The 26,969-nt window shown below is 38.0% G+C and overlaps 1 protein-coding gene across 20 annotated transcripts in view; it reads left to right on the top strand.

Annotated features, from left to right (window-relative positions):
• Nucleotides 1-26,969, top strand: part of PDE4D (phosphodiesterase 4D) — a 1,724,553-nt gene that overhangs the window by 1,340,823 nt on the left and 356,761 nt on the right. The gene's annotated exons all lie outside the window — the stretch shown is intronic.

The raw sequence follows: 26,969 nt of genomic DNA, 5'->3' as shown, positions 1-26,969 counted from the left end.
GCCCCCACTCATGACATTTTAAACTTTTTAGTAGCCGCATTTTAAAAAATAAAAATGAACACATGCAATTAATTTAAGAATATATGCTATTTAACTCAGCACATCCAAAATACCATCAGTTCTACCTGTAGTCAGTATATTAACTCAAGGAGTCATTTTACATTCTTTTTCTTATAATAATTCTTCAAAATTCAGAGTGTATTTTACATTTTTGGCACATCTCAGTTTTGGCTAGCCGTAATTCAAGTACTTAATAACTAGCTGTAACTGCGGGCTACCATATTAGGCAATGTAGCTTTAGAATCACTGGAGAAAGCTATTCATTTTTAAAGCAGCAGTATTTTCGTTATTGTCTGTTCATAAACTTTAAGTTTAACATAAAAGCATGAAACTAAAAATTATTAAAACTGACTCAATAAGATATAAAAAAAAACTGGAGTAGACCTCTAACCATTAGAGAAATTGGATGAATAGTTACATGGCTCTACATACAACTTCTCCGAAAGTTTCAAGGAAGACAGAACTTCTGTCTCATGCAGATTATTTCATTTTACAAGCTACTTTGCAAGATTAGAATCAATTCTGTTTGTAGTCCTAGCAAAGGCTTAAACTGTTAACTAAGTTTTAAAAATGTGATCAACAATAATCTTAGCCATTCATATTAGCTGTCATTACCTTAACATTTATTTCCACATGAAATGGAGAATTCATTAATGGATAAGTCATAGGGTGCTGCTGCTGTTTAATAGACTGCTGCATGGGTCCTCCTTGCCGAGCACTTAATATTGCATGCAGAATCATGAAGGCAGGGCATAGTTACCTGCTGTTAGAATCTAAACTCATGAATTTTCAGGGGTTCAAAGACCAAAAATAGAGGATTTCTCTTTGTTGCTATTCTTCAAACTATTGTTTCCTACAAAAAATTCTGAGGAAGCAAAAGAGACTGCTGGGTAGTGCAATGTTTAAATCCACCAAAGGTTAGTATAATTGTGGGTTTGGATTTCACCTTGACCTTTTCTTGTATCTTCCTTCAGAGATTAGGTGACTATGTTGTTTTTTTTTTTTTTCCTTTTTCTTTTCAATGCCTTAGCTTTTGAAGTGAAAATGATTGCTGGGGTGGGGCAGAAAGGAAAAGGTGAAGTGTGGAGCAGAAAATAAAGGAATTAGGTCAATTTCTGGAGGCTTCTGAATTTTATATAATACGATATCTGTGATCATTTCATACTTTGTTGGCAAAAGTATGCCAACATACCAGTTGGCTGGTACAGCTTCATTTTACTCTCTGATCCAGTTTTCTCGTCTTTGTTAAAAATCATAAGACTTGTACAACCTTTTCCTTGAAAGCTGATTCCAATTCTCTATCAGTTACCACATTAATAATAGAATTCTTACCAAAAGGCCATGCCACTAAAATGTCTTAAATTCTTAGTTCATTTCCAGTTCTATCTCCAAACATAGATTCTTATTGATATCAGAACAGTGAGAAAAATAGACAAGTGTATTTAATTAGGAAATAGTTTGGTCATTTTTGTTAGAGAGCTTTCAGTTGTGAATAACAGACAATCATAACTCAATTGATTTATTCTATAAGCAGACCTGAGGTGGGTAGCACCAAGTCTACTCAGCGACTCAGTGATATTATCAGAGGTGTGAGTGCTTTCCATCTTTCTGTTTTATCAGCCTCAAGTGTTGGTGACTTATTTGGTTTGTCCCCTTATGATCTCAAGATGTCTGTCACAGTTCTGACTATAACATGCTTAAATAATAATTACTAGTGGAAAAAGAAAAATCTTTTCTTTATGCCTTGTTTTAAGATAGAGAAAAATCTTTCCTAGATAGATGCTCCCAGCAGACTTCCCTGCAACACCCTGTTGGCCCAGAATTGCATCATATGCCAATGTCTAAACCAATCACTACTGGTGCCACTGTGATTAACCTAGAAAACCAAGTGTGCTTCATGGGACCTGGGGCTGCAACCCACTTTCTTTTAAGTACCTGGTGGCTAAGGTACGTGGATATTTTAATTATATTGAGGTTCTAGTAGGAAGGAGAAATGGCCCTTGGTTAGGGCACCTATAGGGTCAGCTACAAATAAATCAGAAAATACAATTTAGTCTAAGCGCTACAGGGAAGCCTGAAAGACCAAGGTGTGTTAGAAACATACAAATGGACATCTATCCAAGCTTGTCATAGCAAGAAGGAAGGGAGAATGTCCATGGGGACTTCTACAAAACATGTTATGTGATCTGAAATATAAAGGTCAAGAAGAGAGAGCCCAGGGAAGGGTGTTAGCAGAGGAGAGATTAGTGGACCAAGTAGACAGAATGTCATGTGCAAACAACAAAATAAGAGAGAATGTAGTGGGTTTGGGGAGCTACAGAAAATTCACTTTGGCAAAGGCACAGAGTACAAAAAGGATCGGTTTTGAAATAATGTTGGAGAAGCAAACTGGGATAAACCATAAAGGGTCTGGCAAGACATAAAGAAGTTTATATTTCATTCTGCTGCAGTGGAAAGTCAATGAAAGGTTTTAAGCAGCAAATGATATGGTCAAAATTGTATTTTGAAAATGTATTCTTTGGGTGCTGTGGGACATTGCATTGCCTATGGTCAAGACTGGTGGAGGTTAAGACAAGTGAAACTCAATTCCAAATCTTTGCAACAAATGGTGATGGACTGATTTAAGAGAAGGTCAGTGGAAGTGGAGAGAGGTTGATGGATGAACTAGATATTTAGAAGGTTTGGCAGACATGATTTGATTAATAGGTTAGGGAAGCAGAAATAAAAAATCACTCAGATTTCCAACTTGAGAAACTAAGAGGATGCTGGTGACATCTATTAAGTTAGAAATATCCAAAGAAGAAGTGTATTTGAAGAGGAAGTATATTGATTTAAATTTGGATGTAAAGTGTTTGAGAGACCTATTCTGTCTGACATTCAAGAAAACCCAAGTGTTTTCAGATGATAAAGGATATAGTAACTGTAATAGTTAGGGTTCTCTAGAGGAACAGAATCAACAGGAAATATTCATAAATATAAAATTATAAAAGTGTCTCACATAAACACAGGAACTTAGAGTCCAAAATCTGTAGGGCAGGCTGTGAAGCTGACAATTCCAATGGAGGGTCTGGACGAACTCCACAGGAGAGGCTCACCAGCAGAAGCCAGAAGAGAGCCTGTTTCTCCTGAATCCTCCTTAAAAGACTTCTAGTGATTAGATTAATTATCACTCATTAAAGAAGACACTCCCCTTGGCTGATTACAAATGGAATCAGCTGTGGATGTAGCTAATGTGACCATGATTTAATTCTATGACATGTCCTCATAGCAAAAGACAGGCCAGCACTTGCCCAACTAGACAAACAGGTGCCACTACCTGGCCAAGTTAATATATGAACCCGACCATGACAGTAACCAATATTACATATAGGACCATACTTAATATGCTGTAGTTTATTGTAGAAGATAAATAAAACAAAAGAGGGAAAAATGATAATAGAAAAGTAAGTGCTTCTCCTTGAAGAAGAAAAGATTAAGAGAATGCAGTTCCTCACGGAAGATAAAAATTTTAGTTGACTCTTGCATATAAAGATTGAACAGGTGGGAATTGTAGAGGCATGGGGGCATGGTACTCTGTATAAAGCACATTTCAGGAATGGGCATAGTGAAATTGGAAGTTTGTGGGCTATTTGAGCTGCTCAAAAAAATGTAGGAAAAATACAAAATAGAAAAAAATAATTACTCATTTTACCTACATTGATGTTTTACTGCAAGGCACATTAGTCAGCTATTGCTACAGTAATGCCACATAACAACCAGCCACAAAATATCAGTGTCTTACACCAATAAGCATGTATTTCATACTCATAGGTCTGATAATAAGCTGGGCTGGTTCAGCTTCAGGTTGCAGGTTGCCTTCAGGGCTGTTTCTCATGTTTCTTTTCTTGGACCCACAGCTTCCTAGGGGATGTTTTCCCCAGAGTGGCAAGTGGAAGGAAACACTGGAAAATTCTTAAGATCTCAGCATGAAACTAATAATATCATTCCTGCCCATATCTTATTGCACAAAACAAGAAAGAGGGCCAAGCCCAATGTCTTTGAGATGGTGAAAAGAAAGAGGAAAGGAAGATAGTGAATATTAGCTTAACAGTAATCTAATCCTTGATACAAGGATAGATAGAAACTTGGGATAGCATGAAATTTGATACGTCAGAATCCAGGGTTCTCAACTAAGGGATGACCAGGTAGCTTCTGAGACAACCTCAGAAAAACAACCTCAAGTTGAGTAATCAACCTATCCTTTTTTGCCCTATAGTTTTCCTTTCCAATGGGATTACATGGTCTGTAGATACATTTAACTGGGTTGTTTAATTATTGGTCAGAATGAGAAACATCCACTTCCTGACCATCTCATGATTATGAACAGTTGTCTTTGGTCTCGTTCAACAGTTTCAATTCATTCTCCTAGGATGAGTTAGAAGTTGATATTTACCTCCCTCACCAGCATTACAGAGTGAATGATAAGAACTAAAGCAATAAAAAACAAGTTTATTATTTTAATAACATGTAGTTTTTGAACTTCTTCCAACAATTCAGCACAGTCATAAATGCCACGCTAATACATTTGTGCTAGTATTATACCAATATATGTCTTAACATATTTAGCCCTGAGAAAATATATGGCTTGTGGATGTCACATGGTTTCCCCAACATTGCACAGCTCATAAATTAAATGTCTGAGATTGGAGGACATACTCAAACTAGGTTATCACTGAATCTCTGCTTAATTCCTCCATAAGCAAGAGTTTTAGCCATTTTTTAAAATTCCTGATTTGAAGATACATAACTAGGATAGTATTTGATCAGTTTACAAGTTCTCAAGCCACAGTGATTGAGAAGATCCTGGAGTGTGGGCATGTGTATGTCTGTATGTGTGTCGTGTTTTTTAGAGGATCATATTTTAGCATGGACATAAGTGATATGGCCATATAATACACCAGTGAGGTTTACATCCTCTTTCCCTCTATTTCCCCAATTGCACTCAGGATTTTTTCTCATTTACCCTGTGGCTTCTGTGTTGCTAGCAATGATCAATTAATCAAGAAGTCTGCATATGAGAAAGAAAGAGGTGCCTTTTCAGGCATGGTGCAGTCCTAAGGCTTGTTTTCATACCACCAACACAAATATGTGTGCTGCTCTTCACTCCATCCCATAGATATGTCAGAGCCATCCCATCAATATCTCAGAACCAAGCTCTTGTTTCATTTTTTTATGACAACTTTTCCATTCCGTATTCTCCCTGATTTTGAGAGAGGACTTCAAGAGAAAGGGGAAAAAACAAAGCAGGGTAAACACAAAGAAAAGAAGATGAGTAAGAGGACAAGAGTAAAAAAATATATACATTTAATCCTTTACAAGTGGTCTTAGTTTATTAATGCTGCTGGAAATGCGTTATGCCAGAAATGTTGGCTTGTTTAAAGAGAATTTATTAAGTTACAAGTTTACAATTCTAAGACCATAAAAAATGTCCAAAGTAAGGCATCCATAGAGAGATACCTTGACTCAAGAAAGGCTGAGCTGGGAAGGCATGTGGCTGGCATTTGTTGGTCCTTTGGCTTCTTGGTTCAAACAGCTTCTCCAGGGGTGTTTCTTTCTGTATCTCCAAAATGTCTCTCTCTGTGTTGGCTCTAAAACTTTTTCCAAAATGATTCCCTCTTAAAGGACTCCAGTAAGCGACCCACCTTGAATGCATGGAGTCACATCTCTATGGAAACCACCTAATCAAAAAGGTGCCACCCAACAACGTTAAATCAGGATTAAAGAACATGGCTTTTATGGTGTACACAACAGTTTCTAACGAGCTCACCAGTTAAACCCTACTGAGTTCCTTCAATATTAGCTGTCGCAACAGTTGTGTTTGAAAAGCCTGATTGCAACTCTGAGCAGGAGTATCCTGTGCAGTGGGGTGATTGGCCTGAGGATGTTTTACTACACATGTGCTGGGAAGAAGCCCTGACCAGGGCTGGTTTCCAGGAGTTGCCTTCTCAGGGAACGGGCACAGAAGACATGGGTCCCTAACACAGCAGGCATATTGCAAGAGGCTATTAAGAAGTGAAAACACTTCTGTTGGAGAGAGAGAATAAAAGCTCAATAGACATACAATAATCTGAGATTTAACAAGATGCAGTTAAAGCCAGGTTGAGTTTAATATGAATGCCATAGAACCCGTGCTCCATCCCTGGGTGAAGTGTGTTCCTGCTGGGATGGATCCATAGGACAACAAACTTTGGAGATGAATTTCTTGGAATTATTCTATTTACTACGAGTAAATTAATCAAGAGAAAAAACATAATACTTACTTGATTTTTTTTAATTTTGAAAAAGAAAACAAAATACTTAAATAATTACTGCTTGGTAGGCTGTAGGGTTGGTCGGTGAATGAATGAAAGAAAAAGGAGAAAGGAAGGGAGGAGGATGGTGGGAAAAAATACATGCTTTCATCTTACTATTTTTAGAAGTCAATAATTATTTAAAAATCATGCCCTCTCAATCAGATTTTCAGTGATTTTTAAAAAATTTTTACTGTTATACGTTATATATTCACATACTCCGTACTCATCCAAGGTGTACACAGTAGTTCACCGTATCATATAGCTGTGCATTTTTTTATCATCACAATCGACTTTTTCGTGCATACAAAAGAGCAATAAATATCAAAGCACATCACAACAATTAACTGTAGAACAGATTTCAGAGTTTGATATGGGTTACAATTTCACAATTTTACGTTTTTACTTCTAGCTTCTCTAAGGTACTGGAGATTAAAAGAAATATTGATATAATGATTCAGCAATCATATTTATTTGTTAAGTCCTACCATCTCTGTTTCATTCCACCATCACCTTGGATCTTTCTGCCACTCTTTAGGGTTAGTTGAGTCTTGTCCATTCTAACATTTTCTTGTTGCAAGAGGCTGTCAATAAAATGGGATGGTGGGAGTGGAACTAGTTGATGTTCTGGAGAGGCTGGGCCCTCTGCATTTCAGGACTTCCCTGGTCTGGGAACCCATCTGGAGGCTGTCGGGTTAGAATCATATATAATGCCCTAGGTGTTTTAGGATTGACAGGAATGGTTTTGATTGGGATTTGACGAGCTATGGCAATCAGTTTTTTTTTTTTTTTTTTGACATGAGCAGGCTCCGGGAATCAAACCTGTGTCTTTGGCATGGCAGGCGAGAACTCTGCCACTATGCCCCTGTGGCCCTGGCAATCAAGATTTTGTACCAGGTTTTGTTTTGTTTTTTTTCCTCAATTTTCACAACTCAAATTAATCATATGTCAACATCATGTGTACATAAATGGTTTTGGATTTTAAAGAAGTAAGTAACAATGTAAGCATTTGCCTTAAGTTTTTTGTTCATTTGTTTTACAAGTTGCTGGAGACAAAATATGATTAAGGAATTATATCAAATAAGTATAATTACAAGTAGATGCTTTCAGTTAAATTTCAATACATTTTCATGGTTGAAATATTTCACCCTGTTTTCCTCCTGCACAAGTAATTGCTTATACTTAGATATAGCACATCCATAAAGTTTGGAAACATAAAGTTTTATATCTTTATAGACTGAAGACATCATTTTTTATATTATGTATATTCTTTTATGTTTCCATATTTTGTGGACACCCTGTAGTTTTTATTGCATGCCAGGCACTGTTCAAAGGGCTTTGTATATATATTAATTCATTTAATTTGCCTGTTTAGTATTTCTCTCACCCTACCAGCATCTCACCCTATCAAGTGAGTTTACCTGTGTATGTGCATGCATGCACACATCATGCTCAGAAACACTTACAGTTTTTCCAGTTGGAAGCTTAGCTATTGCAGTACTCTGTGACATGAGATGTGAGCATAGGATTGGCCACAGAGAACCCAGAAACGTGGCTGGGTGTCGGTAGCCGTCTCGCTCGGTGTCAGGTCCCCGGCCGGCGAGGGAGACAGGGGGAGAGAGACGGGCACAAACAAAACGACTCGGGCGGTAAAAACGGGTTCGAGACACGCTGCAGTTGTGAGCACAGACCTTTACTGGAGCTAAGCTTGCAAGCTCTGTTACAAATTCCACGCGGGACAGAATACCCCGCGGGGGAACAACCTCTATGCGGCCGTCAGGTACGGCTCCCTATGGGTCGTCTCCACCCACCCTGTCCGGGTAACCTCTTATATACTGTGCCCAAACCCAATAGGTTAGTGCCACGTATACAGAGGTGATTGGAAGATAGGGTTGGTGGGCGCGTGCGTCATACGCGGAAACAGGATGCGGGCGCCATCTTGACTCACTCGATGGGCGGGGGGAACTCTAGAGCAGGCCGCAGCGTGTCCACTAGGCCAGACCCGGGAGGCGGCTCTCCACAGCTGGGGATGTGACCATGCCAACCGTGGCATTTATAGGTGAGGACTGGGGTCTCCCCACTGGCACCTTGGCAGTAGTTCTGCTTCCTTGCTTCAGATGTGATGTGGAGAGTTTTATTTCATTTTAATTTTTGGTGTTTTTTTGGTTCCTCTAGAAACAGCTCAAGGTTTAGAAGGCATCCTCCCACCTGTGTCTGGAAAAATACATTTCTAAAACATTTCCTGATATGGAAATTTTAAAGTCACTGAAAAGCTCTTTTACTGCAGCATGTGTTAAAACAATTTCAGAATAGAGTACTTTATTGCTTTTCCTAGCAGATTTTTTTTTCCCCCAGCAGGATCTATTTGACCGTGCTTGGGTAAGTATTGCAAATGCATAAAATAATGTAGTTGGGGAATCGAAGAAACAAATCTACATCACATATAGTAATTACAGGTCACCTCAGACATGTTTTTATAACATCTTTTTAGGCAGACTTGACTGGTATTTTAACCATCACAAAAGAATAAATACAGAACAATGGCTGTAGTTTATATCAGACCAGTCCTAAGTCAGCCAAAGCTGTGAAATTTTCATTATTTTTCCCAATCCATGGAAAATTACTGTCAGCTGAGCCAGAGTCTAAAGCTTATGAGCAAATGTCTGTTTCCTTTCCAGAACTGAGTGTTTGAAATTTTTTTCAATCAGTGAAATTACCTTTAAAGGTCAGAGATAAGTTTTTCATGCATGGTGGGTTCTATTTGCTTTAAAGTATGTCAGAAGAGAAAGGTTTTTTTCCCTGATTTTTGAACCAAATTAGAAATCAAATATTCAGAGTTTTGAATCAACCCCAATTTATTTTTCTTTGTTTATTTTCCTTGGGAAAAATTGTCTGAACTTTTATTTTTAGAGGGGAAGAAGAAATGCTTCATATACTATGAAATGTGATTCTTCTCTATTTGAAATTAGCACATAGCATAAGCATATACCACAACAGTTCTATGATTGAACTTAATTTGACCGTCATTAGATTATAGGCAGATTGAAAGCAGGGTCTCTGTTTTTAAAAGACTCAATATTTGATGACCTTTTTTTTTCCCTCTGTATATTGTCTTAATTTAAGATTGACCAAAATGAACATAGAGGTTACATTCTTCCCTGTTCTTAAAATAAAGGAGAAAAGTGTTTCCCATCTCCTTTATTAAAGGAGCAAACAAACTTTTTTACTAAAAACTAAAAGGTCAGAAAAAATTAATCTGCATATAGATTGAGCTAAAATACCGTGACATCAGCAGAAGTTTTGGGTAGAGGAAAAAAAGCTGAGCTTACGTAGTTTGTATTTCCTTAATAGGCAGTTGTTAATTATGAAAATAATACATCAAGATTTCTTCCATTGTGGAAATGGAAGAAAAATCTTGCCCATCATTCTAAGATTGTAACAGTAATGTTAAACATTTTTGCATATTCATTTTTATTTTTTCTCTTTCCCTAACTTGTAATCAATCTGTAAATGTACTTCTGTGCTCAGCATTATTGACCACAATAAAGGTGTCAGAACCTTTTTTTTACAATGGCTTCTTTGATGTGTTTGAAGCAATTTCAAGTGAACTCTGTTCCATAAATTCTTAAGCAACTGCCCCTCAGTGAACAGGTGCCTTTTTTCTCTCCAATATCAGGGAGAATGTGCAAAACTCTGTGATATTCATTAACTACTTACTGCATATCAAAAGAATCCATTCTCATTATAAAAAATAGTAGCATATTTTAAGTGAATTTGATTGAAAGTGGTTGTTAAAAGTCATGTATGTAAGCAAGTTGTTGCATGAGCCACTAAAATTAAAAAAAAAAATAATAGAAATGTGCATGTGGAAAAACATAGCTATTGTAAATTGTGTACTATTGTTAAAATCAACATCCTTTCATCAACATTAACAAATGTACTACACCAGTGCTATGGGGTAGCAATGGGGGAGGGGTGGATAAAGGGGTCTGTGAGGATTTGGGTTTTATTTTTTTATTCTTATTTCTGTTCTGCAGTAGTGAAAATGTTCTAAAATAGATAACGGGGATGTACACGTAGCTGTGTGAGGATACCATGAGCCAGTGATTGTATACTTGAGATGGCTCATGTAGTGTGTGAATATACCTCAAACTGAAAAAAATAAAATCGTCGCATATCTTTGCCAATTAATAGGCATATATCCCTCCTCATGTGACCTAAAGCAAGTTATCCAACTGTGCTGAACTTCACTTTTCTCCTCTGTAAAATGAGATAATATTACATAATGGGTAAAGGCTGAATGTTGTTACTATTATTTTTAGTCTACAATGCCTTCTAATATGACAGAAAAGTCCAATCAGAAATAATTGACTTGGTATATCTACTTTTGTCAAGAAACCCTGTGATGTTTTCTGAGATCTCTCCAGTATTCCAGAATGGAAGAAATGGTAGCTTATGTTCCTATGTTAGTATGTATTCCTTTTCTAGGGATATGCCATCAGTTTATTTGGAAATGCATCCCTTTCCCTGTCATTTGTCAAAACTCAATTCCTCTGGATTTATTTTACATAAAAAGAACTGTCTTTACTGGCGTAACTAAGATCTGTTGGCAACCAAAATTCTGTGAGCTCTTTGGTAGCACTGCTTTCCAGGAGGCTAAGATCAGAAGCCTAGATATACATCTGCTTTGGTTTGAGAAATAATTGAGTCAAGTGTCATAACAGTGGGTCTGGAGATTCCTGAAAGTAGAATAAGTGGTTCATAATAAGCCAGTATGTCTGCTCTCAGCTCTGAGACAATCCAGCTGCTTAACCTCAGGAGAATTAAATGGAAAAAAATCAGGGAGATGCTTAGGGCTTTTGAGCTTCTTATTTCCTCTGAGCAAAGTAACTTCCACCCTTATCACACCCACATCCCTGTTGTCCTCATATAGTCTTCCTTCCAGTTTACTGCCTGGGCTTTGGGGAGCCAGGTTCCTGTTTTTAATATTTTTATTGAGATATCTTCACACACATACAATCCATCCCAAGGATGCCATCGGTGGCTCACAATATCATCACATAGTTGTGTATTCATCACCGTGGTCATTTTTAGAACATTTGCCTCACTCCAGGAAAAGAAATAAAAAGAAAAAACTCATACATCCCCTAACCCATTACCCCTCCTTCTCATTGACCACTAGTATTTCAATCTACCTAATTTTTCATCTTACTCCCCCCTCCCTATTATTTGTATATTTTTTGTCCTTATTTTTTGTACTCATCTGTCCATGAATAAAAGGAGCATCAGACACAGGTTTTCGCAATCATATGGTCACATTGTAAAAGCTATGTAGTTAGACAGTCACTTCAAGAATCAAGGCTACCAGAACACAGCTCAACAATTTCAGATACTTCCCTCTAGCCACTCCAGTACACCATAAACTATAAAGGGATATCTATATAATATACAAAAATAACCTCCAGGGTAACCTCTTGACTCTGCTTGAAATCTTTCAGCCATTGACATTTTATTTTGTCTCATTTCTCTCTTACTCATTTTGGTCAAAAGTCCCATGATGCCAGGTCCCGGCTCCTCTCTGGGAGTCATGTCGCACGTATTTGGGGAGGGCAGTGAGTTTACCCACCTAGTTGGGAGCCAGGTTCTGAAAGGAGGGAAGAGCTGTTTTAAATTGCTTATATAAAAAGCAGACTGAGTCAGATGTAATTTGACTTTGTGTGACTGAGGGGCTGTGGCCCTTTGTTATATTATTATGCCTGTAATCCTGAACATCATTTTATGCTTTATAAATGTAGAGTGGAATGAACCCAAAATGTGTCTTCTTAATAAAGGGCTGTTTTGGAAGCCTACAGAACCCTTGCCTAGTTCCCCCTATCTAAGTGTAACAATGTATTAGTTGATTTTGATAATAGGTTGAGAATACTGTTCACTGGTCTCCTCCCACGGATTGAAACAGGCAGATAACACAAACCTGAAGGCCCTGCTTGCTTCCTCTAGAGAGTAGTAGGAATGCAGCTGCTTCTCAGGGGCCAGGGCATGGCCTTCTCAGCACGTTGCTGGTTCCTGTGCTTGGGGCTCTTCCTTATTGCCACCTGGTGCCCACCAAGCCAGTAGGTGCTCTCAAAGCCCAGGCAAGTAACAGAAACGTCTCCTCTTGGCTCAGATGTGCACTGGCCTTTTAGAGGCAGCTGCTCTGTGGAGAGGGGTTCACACCACCTGCCTGCCAGGTCTCAAATTCCCAGCACGGATTGACAGATGAGGGGTGGTGCATGTCTGCAGCACAGAAGCAATAACAGTTTCTTAAGTGACCACAGTCTCATGCCCACGAGTGGACTCAGAAATACTCCACTGAGACAGGAAGAAGCAGCACTTGAACCTGGCCATCAGGTTTTGGAGTTAAGTGTCCTGGGAGCTGGCTTTCTGATTTGTGGATCTCAGGTGTAAAGTGGCAGATGATGTTTTCTTTTTTTTTTCTCATGGGCAGGCACTGGGAATTGAACCCCAGAGGCGAGAACTCTGCCTGCTGAGCCACGGTGGCCCACCCAGGTGTTAGATGTTTTCATAGAGCTGAAGGAGACAGATGTCCTGTGGTTGTTATGGAATCTGTATATCTCATTCCCATCACCCTGCCAAGTTTCACAGCCATTGTCAATTAATTTTGTTGATGATTGCCTTCTCCATCCTCAACAGGACCTGACATGAACCACATGACAGAATTCATTATCTGGAGCTATGTCTGTGGAAAGGTAGTTTAAGAAATAACACTAATAACTGGTGTAGCCTTTCCTTCTTCTGTGTAAGGTGAGGTGTCCTTTCCCCACTTCTCCACTCATCTGAGTACAGTTTAGGAGCAAGATGGAAATTACTGCGGGCATCATCACCTTTTAACATGCTGAAGTATTCCTTTATAAATTTCCTCATTCCTTATTTCTAATCCAGAAAACCTATTTGTTTGCTCTAGAAAATGATCATGAACAATTTAGTCTATCACTTTAACTTAAAGAAATAAGGTTCTGTGATCAAAGATCAAAGGATCCCAAAAAATGTCTTTTAAAAGGACTAGTTTGAGCGTTCATAAACACGTAAAGGAAAACATCATTTACAAAGTTTTAACAATTTTTTGGATACATTGATTCCAAAATGTTGGTCCATCTGCCTTCATGAATGCAAAGCCCCATAACTCTGAAGCTAGTAGGTTCAGAATGTGGAAGCTTTGGTGATTATCTTCATGTGACTTTTGATAGAGTATTTAAATGAATATTTAAACACTTCCTACCCTTCTCTCTCATCTCCGTCCTTCCCTCCTCCCTTGCATTATTCTTTCTTTTACCTTCAAATTATCACAAAATTCTTTCCTTTTCCTACTCAGCAAAACAGAGATCAAAAGCACACCAAAATATCTCTTCCCCCATCCTCATCTCACTATATCACAGTGGGCTTCATCCTTCCCAAGGATTTAAGTTGGGGGCTTCTTCCTTCCCAAGGATTTACTGACTTTGTACACCTGAAAAAAAAAATCTGTTCCCTTTCCTTTCCCCAAGCTATAATACTTGCTATAAATAATTGAAAATTCAGGAATCATTCTGATACTTCTAGCATTTAACAAGTCTTTACTAATTTGAATCTATGAATCTGTAGTGGCTCCAGATTTTTGTTTTTTACTTAAGGCAGTCAACCTTATTAGAGAAGGTATACGGTTCATACATTAACTCTAAATGTAGGATTTATTAATGATTGAGTGTTGCTCTTTAGTCTGTTCATATCATGAAGGGATATCTGTCAGGCATGCCTATGTGAGTCTAGGGATGTGTGTGTATGTTTATGTGTGTTGGTTCACACCACCAGGAAACTGATTTCAAAGTAACACTCATTTAGGCTTATGCAAATAAATTAACATTCCCATCTCTTCTAGAAATAACACATTCACTTGCCAATATATGAGCTATCCATATAACCCTTTCACAGGGAAAAACAAAGTGTATTTTTGGCTCATGTGGTGAACACTGTGAAGTGATAAGCATTTTTTTATTTCAGTATTTATCATTGACCTATCTCCTGATATTGTTTATCATCTGTGTGTGCCAGAGACCCAAAAGGCCAAATGGTAGAGAAGAGCAAATGTATGCAGAAAAAAAAGAAGGACTTAAGAAATATTTTATAATTAATTAAAATAAGATGGCAGAATGCCTGTGTCTGACATATACCATCCGTTCATCTTACTTTAATTGGCTTTCATTTTATATGTTTGTAATTGCCCATCAAAACTCTTCTTGGGTGTCCCAAAGTAGTGGAAATGGGATGTACTGGTTCTCCTAGATGGAGACCCTGAGTAGAGTATAAGTAGTTTATTTAGAAAGTTCAAGAAACGTAAGTAGAGAAGAGGGTAAGACAGGAAATGAAAGGAAGCAAATAAAGTACATTATCAAGCCAGTTACACAGTGGGAAACTAGAGGTCCATGTTGCTGGAGAACTCTGGGACATAATGTGGAACCCACCTCAAAATGATCCAAGCAGTGGGATGAGGATGCTGAGATATTTATCCACCAAGTCTCCCATCCATCACTGGTTGAGGCCTGTCTCTGAACATCATTCACTTCCCACTGCTTCCAGCTTGAATAAGCATGGGCCAAACCCATAACTGTGGTCAGAAGAAACCCTCAGGTAGAGAGTGCAGATTTTTTCAGTAAGAGGCCTTGATGTATAGAGGTGGGGGCTTAGAGGATATTTGGACTAATGCCATTCACTGTAAGAGGCGGAACGTGAAATTTATTCCATGTGCATACATATTCAAGTATTTTGAATCAAGACTTCTCTTTGTTCTATGTGTTTGTAAAGTTTAAGCAAAACCATTATTGTTTTTGTATTGGTATTTAGGCATCTGAATATATAACATGAAGAAATGAACTTATAATAAAAATAAAGCAAATTGACTCAATCTATCACACAATCAGATGTGCAGTTATTCTCATGTGCCTGAAGTTCTCTGTAAACCACCATTTGAAATAGGAGATTCCATAGGGTAAGATTTAAAGATATTTTTCTACAAGTGGTTAGATTATAATATGGTTTAAAACGCTTTATCATGTCATAAACCTTCACAACAAAATGATTAATCATCTAAAATCTGTAGAAAATGTTTCAGTGTCATTTTTAATTTCTACTTCTAGAGCTCAGTTGAGAAACAATTATTTGTCTACCAACTGAACTGTGGTTTCACCAAATACAAGATAAAAAAATAACTCTTATAGTTATTGAGCTTTCTCTTGATTTAGGAAAAAAAAGGCAAAATACCATGTGTGATTAATTCAAAGCTCTACAGAAGTTCTCCTAAATCATTTCAGCAACAAGACACAAACAGAGGCGTGAAATCTGAAGATCAGAAGGGACTTTAAAAGTTCCACCTGCTGATCAGAGCTTAATGCTCCACTACCACATTTTCGCGGTGTGGTCTTGTACCCAGAGCTCCGACAGCTCTTCACACAGAATTTGCCTCCTGTCCCACCCCAATCGCATTCCATCTTTGCTAGAATGATCTTTATTTAACCCCAAATCTCATCATCAAGACTTACTGCTGGAATATCCTTTTTATTGTGAAAAATAACATATATACCAAAAAAGCAATAAATTTCAAAGCATACTACAACAATTGGTTGTAGAACAGATTTCAGAGTTTGGTATGCATTACAATTCCACAATTTTAAGTTTTTATTTCTAGCTGCCCCAAGATACTACAGACTAAAAGAAATGTTAATATAATGATTCAGCAGTCATGCTCATTTATTACATTCTATCTTCTCTGTTATAACTCCACATTCTCCTTTGATTTTTTCAATTTTTAGGGGTGTTTAGACTATGCCCATTCTAACTTTTTCATGTTGGAGAGGGCTGTCGATAATATGAGATGGGGGGGTGGAACTAGTCGATGCTCTGGAGAGGCTGGGCCCTCTGGGTTTCAGGACTTCCCTGGCCTAGGAACCCATCTGGAGGTTGTAGGTTTCTGGGAAATAATCATAGTGCATGGAACCTTTGTAGAATCTCCACTAGAGCCCTAGGTGTTCTTTAGGGTTGACAGGAATGGTTTCGGTTAGGGGTTGGCAAACCATGATAACAATGTCTAACTGAAGCATGTGTAGGAGTAGCCTCCAGAGTCTTCTCTTGCCTCTATTTGAACTCTCTCAGCCTCTTATATCTTATTTGTTACAATTCTTTTCTCCGTTTTGGTCAGGAAAGCATTGTCAATCCCAAAGTACCAGGGCCAGGCTCATCCTTGGGAGTCGTAACCCACATTACCAGGGAGATTTCACCCCTGGATATTAATGTCCCATGGAATAGTCCTTTTCATTGCCCCAGGCATCTCTTAGGGTTCTTCTGTCCTTTTTGTGTAGGTCATTCTTCTTAAGGTGATAGCCTTCTCTCTTTTGGGCCCGGTGTGTAGGATCCCCTTTCCTTGAAACCTTCTCTGACTGTTCAGCCCAAAAGGATTTTTCCTTCTCTACTTTCTCATTATAACATTCATGATATTCATAATTCGTTCTTTTATTTATTGCACAATATTTATTGAGTGCCTCCTATATTTTAGGCAAGGAGATAAGAGGATATAAAATAGGCAATTTGTGCACTAATGGAAGTTATATCCTAGGTCAGATCTACAACAAAGACATAAACAAGAAAAATTCAGATATAAGAACTATGAAGTGAATAAAATATAATAATATGGTTTTGGGGGGGACATATATATGGCTCTTACCACCTAATCCCCTTTTTCATTATAAACTGCTAAAGCAAGGACTGCTTCTTTTACTTCTTAGCATTTACCACAATGTTCCATAAATATTTACTGATCCATCTTTTTAAGTATGTGATACTAGTCTGAGTAGATAGTAGTTTTAATCATTTGGGATTGCTGGTAAGTGGAGTGGAGTAAATTGATAATATCATATGATGTATGATACTGCATAAAAGGATACATTTTAGCACTTGTGAAAGCCTTAAAAAGTCACAGTGTTGATCGACTCCCCTTGTAGGTTAAGTCTGAAGCTGTCATAAGCATATATGAACTAGTTTCACTTCCAGCTCTCTACCTTTATCTTCGGAGTCTGGACAAATTTTGCTGTCTCTTAATTTCCGCCCAGTCTCTAAGGGTCCCTCCTAGTCCAGCCCCACCAGTCCCCCATGTCTCCTTTATAAGGCTCTGAAGAGTAAAGTCACTCACTTAAACTTCATTACACCCTCAGCTATGAGTTGGTTTTTGAGTTGCATTTGAGAATGAATAAGAACCCTGTTAATTTATGCATATCCACAGTGCCTTACAACAACCCAGTGATAGCTCTGTTAAGGGGACAAGGGTCTTTTTATTAGTATAGAATTCTCTTGGAATTATCAAACAGGGGCTGACTCTGCCTAGCCTAGTCAGTTTAACCCTGTTTTATTTTGTATGGGCAGGCACCAGGAATCGAATCCAGGGCTCCAGCATGGCAGGCAAGAATTCTGCCCCTGAGCCACCATTGCACTACCCAACCTTGTTTTCAAATGCTAAGATATATATGTGTGTGTGTGTGTGTGTGTGTGTGTGTGTGTGTGTGTGTGTGTGTGTGTGTGTGTGTGTGTGTGTGTGTGTGTGTGTGTGCGCGCGCGCGCGACATGCATTTTACTGATTCTAGCTATGCCAGCACCTGAATTCCTGTTTGGCAACACCAACACCCATTGTATAATGGAGGGGCATGCATAAAGGAATAAGGCATGACCTCTCCAAACTCAATTTACAGCCACGAAATAAGGAATAATTACAACTGCCTTATAGGGATATTTTGACGATTGAAAGAGAAAATGAACCACCAAGTGGATGATAGGAATTGAATAAATATTAGTTCTTTCAGCCTTCTTTAGTTTACCTAACCAAATTCCTGATTCAAACAGTCACTTAATTTGGTTAATGATTAAAGGGTAATGTAGGATTTTTTTTTTAATTAATTCCACGAGGATTGGTTTTATGCATGGTTGGAATAGACCTAGCCATTTCATCACAACGTATTCTACAATTAAAAACTTTCCTCCTGAAAGCCTAAAATATTTACCACTGGCCATTCATCCCACTGTGTTGTTATTATTTACTATACCCAGTATTAAAATATGAATATTTGATATGACCACTTTGCATTAGCCACTCAGCATGAATCAGTTTATGAGAGATTGATAAAACAGTAGATCCATAAGTCCTAAACAGTAGCTAAAAAGAAATGTTACAACCTTCACCTCCACCTCCAATTTATTTTGTTTGGCTTTCACAGTGTTGACCAGACAGTATATATACTTTTTGATTTAAGTATATTTAAGTCAAATATATCAAAATATCTCATCAAAATGAGATTTCACAGAAAATTCCAAATTTTCAGTTTCTCTTAATAAATAGGAAAAGTTGACCATGTTGGACCCGTATTCCTGCAGGAGAGCTCAGGCTGAATAGCACATACCCCCTTTTAAGACTTGTGTCTTCAATAAGCCCAGCCCCACCCAGCAGTCCCTGTTATCCTGACGTGGATGATCAATATGAAATGCTAGTCATCATTCCGCAGCCGTTGTTTTTCTTCCACTCAGCCTGCTTCACTGTTTTGCAGTACAGCCTCCCCTCTGAAAGAGAAGAGAGGATGAGGAAATAGTAGGAGAGGGCACAGAGAAGGGGGAACCTCTTCTCCAAAAGAGCCATCCGATATTGCCGTGATGGTTGCCAAGTTTCTAAGGAGAAGAGGCAAAACCAGGCCACAGAGAGAAGGTCATCTGAATGTGACACATTTGCCATATGGGACCAAAGGTCAAGTTTGAGGGTAGAGGTTCCTGCCTTATTGCCCTGATGTTAGAAATATGCCAGCAAAGGCAATGGACACACTGGACATCAGGAGAGACACCCAGATACAGAAGCCTGATGGAAAGGGGTTGTACCAATGAGAACATATGCTTGTCAAAACCAGAAAAAGATGATCACACTATTAGCTTCACAGTTTACTTTGGGTTGACGCAAAATCAATGACAAATAATTCTACCATAGCGTCCCTCATGTTTTTCTTGCTCTACGATTTGAGGATTGAGAAGTTCAGAACTATCTCTAACCTTTTATTAAAATAAGACTGAATCTCATTAGGAAAGTTTAGTAGTCAACAGTAAAAAGTAAAAAGCTAGTCAGTAGTAAATAGTAATCAAGTCAATAGTAAAAAGCTGCTTGGATAGTTTTCTCAGCGTGGTGTTTTATTGATGTCTGATTATCCCAGTAAAAATCTCCAGCAGATCAATGACCCTTTGTCATATTTTCCATCTGAAAGAAAGGGCAGGAAGGAGATAACGTTATTTTCTGCTGTTTCTGCCTAGCATTTATTTTTATAATGAGCTTCATTTTCCATCAACATCTGAAGATTCCTGGATTTCTATTGGCCTTCAGTGATAAGGGCATTTGAAAGTATATAGCAGAGACAACGCTTACAGCAAACTCTTTTAAACTCTTAATAACAGTCACTAAACTGTTTTCATTTTTCCCAAAAACATTTTGTTAAACTGTTCCCAGTTCTCAGCCTTAAATGGCATGAGGTTTTTCTTGGGTCATAAATACTCTTGAGACACAATCATAATAATGCAGCTGTGATCATTTTTTATTCACTCCAGAATCCCAGTGATTGAGCAAGAGAGATACTGTCTTCTTTAATAGTAATATTTAACATTCATTGAGTCCGTGGCTGAAGGCTGGACACTGTACTAAGTATTTTACCTGTGTAGTTTAATGTCATTTCCAAAGCACCCTGATTATTCTCATTTTACAATTGAGAAGACTGAGGTATAAAGTGGTAAAGCAACTTGATTTGGATAAAGGGCCAAGTTGGGATTTAAACTTTGTCAGTCTGACCCCACAGTGGTTGTTACCACTGTTGGATACTTCTTTCTCTGTATAGCCCAGTGCCAACCTTGGTGCTTTAACCTGAGAACCTTTGAGATCTGTTTAAAGATGGGAAGCTGAGTTTGCCCTTAACTTGTAATTTGAGAAACAGAAATGCAGGGCTCCATGTTGCTTGATCCCAGGAGGCATGATGTCACATTAATTTTACAAACTCTAGCCTTCTGGACAGTTCCTCAGGAATTAAATCCTCTACAGCCGTTTCTCCTGCTGCAGTTGTGTCAAGCAATAGTCAAAGATAGCTGTTTTCAGAAATGATCCTCTTTTAAAAATTTTTTTTTTATTGTAGAGTATAACATATATACATAGCAAAGAAATAAAAAAGCAGTAGTTTTCAAAGCATTCTTCAACAAGTAGTTATAGGACAGATCCCAGAGTTTGTCATGGGCTACCATAAGATCCTCTCATATTTTTCCTTCTAGCTGTTCCAGAATATAGAGGCTAGAGGGCATAAATTTTTTTTATCATCACAAATGACTTTTTTTCCTTCTTTTTTTTGTGAAAAAATAGCATATACAACAAAGCTATAAATTTCAAAGCACAGCATCACAATTAGTTATAGAAGATATTTCAGAGCTTGACATAGGTTATAATTCCACAATTTTAGGTTTTTACTTCTAGCTGCTCTAAAATACTGGAGACTAAAAGAGATATGAATTTAATGATTCAGCATTCACATTCATTTGTTAAATCCTATCTTCTGTGTATAATTCCACCATCACCTTTGAAAAAATTCTCTCTTTAAGTAGGTTAGAGGCAGACTTATTTCTTGGGAAGGTGAGGGGAGTGTGGTAGCCTTTTCCATGCTGTTGCATAGCTTAGTATGAAATGGTGACTCACCATCCTGAGATCAGACCCGTGGTGACCCTGCAGCCAGATTTTACCCTCTATGAAGTATGACTCTGATGTCAGGAGGGTCACTCAAGCATTGGCTCTGAAGTCTACCTATGCCACATCCAGCCCAGTTACAGAAGGGAATCAATGCTACTGCATTCATTGAAATCCTGTTATTTCCATTATAGGACCTATTTAGGTGAGAACAAGAACAATGAAGAAAAAGCCCTCAGTTAGTCGTGTCTCTGTTAAATATCCTGTGCTATTTGCAAGGCAATACATTTCACTGTCCTTAGAAAACTGAGTTTGTCTCAGATCATAGCTGCCGAGCAATCCACCTGAACAAGAGTCAAATGAAGAGTTAAGCTCAAATGTGCTTGCTTTACTTTGGCTAAAATCTCCTCTGTGCATTTGCAGTTTCTCCAACTGGAGCAGTAAGCTAACCAGAGTTCAGGACTACCCTCCTGGGACAGGGTGAAAATAAATGATCTTTTTGCTCCACTGGCCCCTTCATGACAACTCTCATGCAGCTTTCTCCACTAATGGGGAGAATGCTGGGGTCACCAGCAGTACGAAGCTTCTGAGATCCCATCTGTCTTAATTCATAGGTCACTAGCCAGGTGTTTTAAAGGATAACTTAGCAAAGGTTTTGGTATAACCAGGCCAACCATATTCGTATTTTAGTTTGGTCTCTTAAATAGCCAAAGCATGCATTCGTTATCTTGCTCTCTCATGTGTTCAGTTATTCGAGACAAATCCGCAACAATGGCATTGTTCTTTCCAGCCACGTTATTGTGTGCTTAAGGGTGATAACCACATCTTTTGCCTTTTTTTTTTTTTTTTACCCTGTACAATCTATGATACTTAGTATTACTGGATCACTAGTAAGCCCTTGAACAATATATGCTTGATGTCATTTACCTCATTAGCAAAGGAAGGAGTAACTCATAATTATCAAAATAGTACAAGAAATAACACATTTTTCTGGAAACAGTCATCATGTCTCCTCGTACGAATCACTTCTTAACCAGCACTCCTGTCCTCCCAGGTCCAGTTCCCAAACGGCCGATTGTCTTGACGTTTGCGACAGTCCTGAGTGCCTGGAGCGTAGAAGCTTTCCATGGACCCATGCAAATATCTGAGACCTGAGAAATAAAGCAGTTGGTCTTAAACACAAAAAGAAAGCTGCAAATCGAAATTAAAGTTTAATTACATGTTCAAAATTATGTCAACTTGAGTCATGGGCAAATGAGTGTTCTTAAAGATTTGACCACATTTGAAAAGCAAAACTAAACAAAACTTGTGAACTCAATTTTTCTTTCGTTTTGCAAGTTTTCCCAAGTGTGTCAGATGATTGTAGAGAAATCAGGGCTAATAGCAAGTTAAATGCATTTAATAGTGGTCAGATAATTTCAAAAGCAAAATTATAGGGATCCTTTCCAAAGCTTTTAGCAAAAATAATATATAATATAGGATGTGGGTGCATTTTAATATGCTGGATATGAAGTATAGTGGGGCCTCCAAAAATATTAAAACAGTCCTATGTAAGCAACTCACCATTTTCAAGATCATTATTTTTTAAATAACTTGGATTTTAAAAATTTCATCATTTTTGTAGTCTCTGTACTTTAATTATAATTTATGGTCACTATAAGGTAACTTGTAAGCAGAGAAATCTGAGAGCTAACCAGAGAATAACTTAGGTCTTGGGAGAATTTGACTAACTGAGTTGCTGTCAGCTAGATGAAAGTTTGGATTTCTTGGACTTGGGTAGGAAAAGCATTTCATGTTCCCTTCCCATATGGAATAACAATCTGTCCTGAAAATTCAGAGTATTTTGGCATTATCTCTTCCAACTCCTTTGCCTGCAACTTTCCATAAAGCAACTTTTGCCAATTACCATTCTCTTTTTTTTTTTTTTGCAAAAATATCAAAACACACTCATTAAGAACACAGGGAAAATACTAGAACAGCTCCTCTGAAAAATCACAATTCTTTGTTATTTGCAAGTGTCCAAATTCTTTGTTGTAAAGTACACTGCATGCCTGGAATGAACAGGCTGTCTTTCTACCCATGAGCATGGGTTGATATACAAGGTACACAGAAATTGTATCTGTCCTCTTTCCTATCCACTGTATAAGAGCTATCTTAATTTTATTTTATTAAAAAAAATAATGGTATGGTGCACAGGTGGTTCAGTGGTAGAATGCTCGCCTTTCATGTGGGAGACCTGGGTTCGATTCCCAGACCATGCACCCCTAAATAAATAAAACAAAATAAAATAATAATAATGGCAAATAGAAGCACCCAAAGAAATTGTTCTTTGGAAAAGAAGGGAAGTTGTCTTCATTTCAAGAAAAGAACCAAAGTAGCAAAATAAAAATGCATTTTTTTTTCAAAAGTTACCGTTGATGAATAGAGGAAAACGATCTTTTTTGCTATTGATGCCTGCATCTTTTGATTTGTCTGTATTGTGTGAAAGGTGGACAGCCATTAGTTAGATTCACTCATTCTTTTGTTGATTTTTCCAAAAGTCATAGATGAAAGTGCACATCCTAATTTGATAATTTGTGTTATGATGTTTTGAGTAGTGGACTCATATCAAAATCCTACAGACTTTCAACCCAAAATGACACTTCTAAAATAATATTGTTAAGCAAAATATTCTTTAGTCTATCAATAGAATTCTTGGTGCAAAGAAAATTGAAAATTTAGTCAATGGTGTAATATGATTGATAGACTTGGGTAATAAGTACTGATTGTATGATAAAACAACATTTTCATGAAAAATCTTCAGAAATATTTTATATTCTGAGAAATAATACCCTAGGGAAATCAGCAACATGACAAACATATAAGGAATAGAAGGCTGGAAAATGATTAAAATACAACACCCTTCTTCGCTTAAGGTGACCACTTGAAAAGCCTTATCATTTGTAACATTATAGTTCTGAAATATATTTACATGGAAGGGGGAAAAGATCAAGAACAATAAAATGGTTTTTAGTCTATCTATGCTTGAGTAACTTTATAAAACATAGCAAATGTGATAACTCAGAAAAATCTAAAAGACTTAAATTTTCAAGTCTCCAAAGATTTATTCTATGGGATGTTGTCTATAAAAATGAATGACCTCTGTTTATTTTCCTGCAAAAAAAAAAATTACTGTTGAACACCATCTTTATATATGTATTTGCAGTCTGTTACCTAAACACGTGAAACATGTGAAAGCCTTAATTCTTAGAATAAAAGCAGTGATTAATTTTTTAATGATTTCAATGTCCTATTCATAAAGAACTGTGACCAGGGATAATAAATTTATCCATCTAATATCTTTGTTTAAGAGTTGTTTAAAGAATTGTGATATGACCTCCTATTGAGGTAATGTTTGCTTTGATACTTGTTTAGTTCTTAAGGTCCTAGTTTTCCCCAGGTGATGCATGACATTTGAGTTCATGTCCCAACTTAACCGTTTGCTGGCTAATGTGACCATTTGCTAGATACTTTACAAACCCATTTTAGCCTCAATTTCCTCAACCATTTGATGGAGGAATTAATAGTACCTAGCTCATGAGGTTGCTGTAAATTGTAAATGAGGTAACATGTGCAGACCATCTGTCCTGGGCCTGGTATAGTGAGCTCAGTAAATGGGCAGGAACTCTTCACGTCATCTGCAGATCCTTACCTTGGCTTCCAGAAGGCCTGATTCTGAACTGGTTCTTCCCATCTAGCCAGGGAACATTCTCTGTGCTGTACTTCCCTCAATGGATTATTGTTTAGACAAAAATCACCTTCTTATGGTTGATATAAAAGTAAATGCAGGTGCCCAGGTGGTTCAGTGGTAGAATGTCCGCCTTCCATGTGGGAGACCTGAATTTGATTCCCGGACCATGTACCCCCCCAAAAAAGATAAATTTGATGATACACAGAAAAGCACTTCTTGGTAGCTCCAAATAGCTTTTAGAGCCTTGCTCAGGGTGTAACCTTCCTGCCCAGAGACCCAGCCATCACATTCACAGACCAAATAGGTGTCCTGTCAGGATGCCAAGCATTCTCCCTGGAAAAGTCATTCCTTTCGCTTGGGCTTCCCAGAGGTCCTTATTATAATTCATATACTACATCAGGGTTGAGTAACATCTTGCATAATCGCTTCTCCAGCTCAGGACTGTTTTTCCTTAGGACAAGATCTTTCCCTCCTCCACAAGATCAGCTCCGTGCCTGCCTAGGACTTTTCCGGGGATGTTTCTTTACCCCAGCAGGTCCTTTTTCCTTAGGAGAAACATTTTATGAAGGATTTTGTAGGGACTCCCTTTTGGTCAAGAAGGTGTTGAAAAGTAACTTTCAGTAATAGAGGCTTATGAAATGAAAGACAGGCCTTAATTTTTGCAATCCAATTCCAGGCCCTGAAGCCAATGACACAAAAGAAAATCTGTAATAGGTTTATCTGCCTCTGTTTACCTAGGATTTATTTGGTCGTTAGGCAAACACCTCGAGGGCCAGATAGCATGCGGAATGCTGTGAATGTGAAGTGTTCAAGGAACTCGACAGCATCATGGCGGTCCAAGTATTTCCCAGGCACTGGGAACACGTGATGCAGAAACCCCCATCCTTCCTTGCTAGAGTTTCCGGTTAGCAGCTTACAGTTAGCAAGGGGAGGAGGGGACCAGGATGTGGTATGAGCAATACAGGGCACCTCATTCAGACCTCAAGGCCCTGCAGTAGGTGACACCTGAGTAAATTCCTACCTGAAAAAGAGAACGAAGAGGGAAGAAGGATGCTTTTTCCAGAGAAGCATGTGCACAGATCTGAAAGCACAGGAGAGCATGGGATTGCAGAGGGGACAATGCGTTTTCTTATATAACCCCCAGAATGACCCCAGAACCGTATGTCCTATTGTCTTCCTTTTACAGAGGAGGGTGTTGACCCTTAGAGAAATTAAGTTGCTTTGGAGGGCCACAGAGTTAAAATCAAGGTGGGACAGAGGCTCTGAGACTGACACCCTGTAATTTCTGTGTGTGCCGCCTGGCATTGTAAACAGATTTCATGCAAGTAAAAAAATAACCAAATTCACAGGTGTTCACAGATTGAGTCAAGCCAAGGACGCTGAACATCTGAAGTTCATCTTGAAGTGAGTTGGCCTTCTAAATGCCGATTGTGTTAGATCTTGAAGTGTGAGCACAACATTTACCAGGCAGAGATCTTTAAATGTTTGCCAGGCAGGGGAAGCAGCATGGGCAGAGATGCTGGCACAGAAAAGAATGTGGCAGATTTGGGGAGAGGCATGTAAGACTGCACAGCTGCCGTTATAGGATACGAATGGTTGATTATCGAGAGCAAGGCTGAATGATATATTGGAAATGGTGAAAGCTTTTAACACATTAAGAAGGTTGCAATTGATTCTGTTGGGAATAGGAAGCTATTGGAGGGTTTTAAACAGGGGATTTAACATTTTCATGTTTGTGTCCTTGAAAGATAACCCAATTGCAATGCAAACGATGAACCTTAGATATGTTAAGACCAAGAACAGAAAAATAATTTACAATCTGTCATATAAAGAGAGTCGGGAGTCTTCTAAGGTATAAACCAAGAAAACATCACAATTATTTAAAATCAAAATAGTAACAGTTTTAAAGTTTTCAAGTCGCTTTTCTCGTTAACTCATTGAGTTCTTTTTAAAACTTAGTTTTAAGAGTCAGTATTATTTATTATTGAGCCCTTCCTATATGCCAGAAGAAGCTTTAACAAGGTTGAATTAGCTCATTTAATCCTCACAAAAGCCTATTTTTAACCCCATTTTATAGCTGAGAAAG

The sequence above is a fragment of the Tamandua tetradactyla genome, chromosome 9 (assembly GCF_023851605.1).
Source record: "Tamandua tetradactyla isolate mTamTet1 chromosome 9, mTamTet1.pri, whole genome shotgun sequence".
Taxonomy (NCBI): domain Eukaryota; kingdom Metazoa; phylum Chordata; class Mammalia; order Pilosa; family Myrmecophagidae; genus Tamandua; species Tamandua tetradactyla.
The sequence above is the reverse complement of the archived record's forward strand: the minus strand, read 5'-3'. Positions and strand labels throughout refer to the sequence as shown.